This window comes from Leptosomus discolor, chromosome 2 (assembly GCF_034619465.1).
Source record: "Leptosomus discolor isolate bLepDis1 chromosome 2, bLepDis1.hap2, whole genome shotgun sequence".
In the NCBI taxonomy this organism is placed as follows: domain Eukaryota; kingdom Metazoa; phylum Chordata; class Aves; order Leptosomiformes; family Leptosomidae; genus Leptosomus; species Leptosomus discolor.
Genome location: NC_141392.1, coordinates 63,561,924 through 63,566,326, shown reverse-complemented (window position 1 = coordinate 63,566,326; position 4,403 = coordinate 63,561,924).

The following is a 4,403-nucleotide window of genomic DNA, read 5'->3' as shown; positions in this document are numbered from 1 at the left end:
TCAAAAGACCACTGACCCATTTAGTTCTGCTTGATAGAGCATGCGCAAGTGGGAAGGAACCTATGTAAAACATTTCTGGGAAATCATTAGTATAACACCGCCTTTTCGGAGAAGGATGATGAATGTATAATGAGAAAGGACTGTAAAGGCTGTAACCATGCGACCAAAAAGCACGCTCACCTTTGCAAAATGATTCACCTGTGCGCCCAGCGCTGCAATAAAAGAATGCCTTGCTTTCTAATACCTACACATTGGTCTTAGAGAGTTACTGATCTGATATTTCGGTAACATTCCCGTTAAAACCTTGTTCAGTTTTACAACGCCCTTGGGTAGATTTTGCCAATCCATGAGTGGGACAAGGCTCAAGGGAGCGGTGTCAAGGGGATGCTTCAGTAGATGGCACTCTTCCTCTGAGCGAGGATGAGCAAATACCTCAGCCAAGGAGTTTGACGCAGTGAGAGCAACTTCCTTTATACTCTACAGAAATTGCAATGAATGCAAACAAAGCTCCCCCTTGCAGTGAAGTAACCCCTAGCAGTCTTACAAATCTGGATCTATCAAGTCCTCACATCTGGCTTCCTCCCTGCTTAAATTAATCTAAGCTGTTTCCATTCAGCCTGAATTCTTCCTGAAATCTTAACAGTGAATCCATACATCCATCCATATACATGCACACACATATGTGTATTTAAAAGACATATGATTATTATATATATAAAGGAAATACATATATTTAAAGAGCTCAGTAGTCATGTAAGTTACACACATCAGACTCGGGGTTTAGAACTGTTCTGCTTCTTCAACCATTTTTCTCTAATCCATGATTTTATTTTACTGTTCTGTCAGTGGTAGATCCAGTTTAAGACCTTTGGGTTGTTGATTGGTTTTTGTTGTTATTTTGAAGCCACAAAATTCCATAGATCCGGTTTGAAGAGCGGTCACACTGAATTAGTACAAGCGAGGAAGCCTTAACTGCAGGTATGGGGACAATAAAGACCTGTTAGGCATTAGGGGAGCTGTCACCTTTTAAATCAAGCCTGTTGCTAACCAGGCAGTAATGCACAGCCATCATCTGACAGCTTTCTAAACTGTACAGGGGTTTCCTCACCCCTGAACAGAAGGGTGAGAGAAGAGAGTGGAAAAAACGTGATTAAGAGAAAGGTTGCAATAAAAACAAATACATGGGACAAATTCATAAAATGCAAAACTAGTTAGGTCAATTTTTGAAGTTTTCGGTTCTTGAGTAATGTAAGTAAATTCTTTCAATTTACTGCTTTTCAAGTATTCCTTTGGGTATCCATTTTCTTATTTGACTGGTACACAAGTCAAATAAGACTCCATACACTCTCAATCCCTGCCTCTCTCCTACCCTCCTCCCCCTAAAAATCACAGTGATAACCGCATTTCTAAAATCCGGAACCTGGAGCTATCATTTTCTTCCTTTAAGAGGGAAGCTTTTGCTACCATAGCTCAAATAAAGCTATTGACCTGTTTTTTCCAATATTCATGTCAGAGCCTGAGGGGGTTTTGGGCTTGTTAGAATGAAGAGGCCCTAGGTAATGCATGAAAGAGGAATGTAGAGTGTATTTGTGTACATCTCTCCAGTGCCAGTCAACTTTTGAGCAATCAAAAGTTATGCACCATTGCCAGCTAGATAAAGGAATTTCTGTTACAAGAAGCGGTTCAAGCAGTGGCATGCTGCATGAATGAAATGGTGCATGAATTTAGTGATGGATAAATATGTTTTTAGATCTTTTCTTAATTCAAAACAAAACAAACCTACTGCGAGTCTCGGATGCTTAAAGGACTGTGCCCAAAAGCAGTATTTTGTGCTCTTTGCAGAGACGCTACACAGCAGCTACAAAATGCTGGACCAGCGGTAGCTCTCTGTTGAAAGTGCCATTTAGCTACAGGATTCATCTATTTGGCTAATAGATTTAAACTTCCAGATGCATTTTATACAGAAATCCAAATAGTCTACATACAGTAAGGGTACTACTTGAAAGTCTTTTTTGCACACAGCTGAATGGAAGTGGTTTGGAGAGGCGTTTTTAAAACACTTTACAAAGGGATGTGGGGTGTGGGGCTTCCACTGTTTGGAGCATAACCTTTGGAAGAATAAAAGCAAAATGGTTTAACACTATTACAGCACTACTAATTTTTTCCCCTTCTACTTCTGCAGTCTTGAGCTGACGTGTTGTTCAGTCAGGTAAGGAAACATATATCTAGGTCATGAAACTAACAGAAACCAATTTGGTTTATGGTTGCAGCTTTTACAGCAGCTATTATGAATTCAGAGGAGGTTTGAAGACCTACAAACCAGCTTTCTACACTGGCTTTCAAGTACTGGTTTCAAATCAAAGAAGAACAATTTCCTGACTGAATCATCAAACTAGGTATTGGGACACCTGAGTTTTGTGCCTTCAGGGAAATTATAGCCTAATTTTCAGGTGTGGTGCATTTGTTTAACTCCCATTTATTTCAAATGGAGTTACAAGAGCTCAGCACCTCTGAAACTTGCTTTTAAACCACTTTGGGAATATCTTCCTTACAGATACATTAGGAAGCTGTTTTAATGTTTGTAATACATTTTGAAATGCTTAGTGAGAATATGTTACAGAAATGCAGTCATTACTGACAAGTGTCTCATTGAAACAGTCCTGTTTATTTCTCATCTCAGTGCAATGTAGTCCAAATTACTTTAAAAAACAATCTCACAACAATTCAACCTTACTGTTCTGTAGACAGGACAGAGCAAGAGACAGAAGGCCCATGAGATGGGTTCCTAGGGATCTGCCACCTCACTGCTTTTAGGATGGAAGCTGAAGGTTGGGAGATTATGAGCAAAAGGTGAAGAGCAAGCGGTGGCAGAAGGAGGACCTCACAATCACACATATATATACTTTAGAAGATCCCTTCTGAAAGGATCCAGAAGACATGGTGAGAAAATAGAAATATTAGCCTCACTTTTGGTAATATTGAGAAGCCGGACAGAGATCAGAACTCAAGTGGGTTTGCAGAGCTTGTCAAAGAAGTAGCCAGAAAAATCAAAGTCTTGATTCCTTATAGTGGATTGCGTTGTGTAATAGAGGTCTCGGACCTTTTGGTTTGTGGGTGTAGGTGGGTTTATTTGTGCCACATGTTATTTGTGTTTAGGAAAATTACATTGTGTGTAAGTAAGAGAAGAAATAGCAGTAGCTGGACAGACCAGTGAGATTTGGGTGAGCCTGTTCATCAGCGTTTGGAGATATGTGCAGAGCAAAGGGTTGCATTTCGAACATGATTTATTTAGAAATTTAAGGTCTATTAAAGGATAGTGAGGCTAAAACTTACCAATAACTGTATCAATTGCAATAGTTAGAATAAATCCATCAAATCCATGGATAAAGAGAAGTTAATAAAAGTGATCAGCACTCAGCAGACCAGTACGTACTGGTTCCCTAATGAAGGTGATCTTGAATCAAACCAGATTTTACTGGAAACCTCAAGAATATTACAAATGTCACTTCATGCTACATTAATTAGACCAAGGTCATTTGTAAAACTGTTCAACCAAGGGTGGGCACACGTACCCAGACTGGTGAGCTAAGCAAAAGGATGGAGCAAAAGGAGAACTGCTCTTCTTGCTTTTGTGACCTTTTCCTGCATGAAAACTGCAGAAGATTTTTGCATCCTTCCATTCGTTGCTAGCTTATCCAGCCCACTCTGCAGGATTTGCTTGACAGGAGGAAAACATAGTTCTATGTTCATTTGGCCACTGTATTTTCTTTCAGTCTTTTATTCTTGCTGATTTGCAAAGTCTCAGTTGACTGAGTTATGAGCTGTTTGCCCAACAGGGCCTTTGTTCTGGTCTGTGCTTCATCAAAAACTGGAAAAACCTGTTCGCGTGCTCTTTTGTTTGGTTTTTTTTTTGATCTTCCTTTCCCATTGGCAGCTGCAGCTTGTACACATGCAGACAAGGTGGTGCCTACCTTTCATGTGGAAAGCTGCCTTACAAAAACTGAGGTTGCTTTTTCTATTATCCCAGAGCTTTTCTAGCCTCGTGACAGCTTTGGTGGATGATCCAGGAGTTAAACTCTGTTTGTTCTCCACAAAATGTGTTTAGGTCATACTTTTATTTTTCTTCAAGCAAAGGGAGGGTGTTTGAGTGTGGCTTCAGTCCAGCCTTTTAAATAATATTTTGCAGACTCTGGGAGATCTGCAGAAACCAGCTTTGTTGTGCAATGTCGCTTTTAGGACACAGAAGCTTGTCTGCTTGGCGGCAGCTGCACACAGTGTAGTCTTAACATCTGTAAGACAGGATGAACACTGAAGCAGCAAGTTAGTGCAAAAAGCGGACAAGTTGAGAAGAAACTTTTCTTTCAGTCTCCTTCCTTTTGCTTTGTGCTGCTGTTGGAACAAGA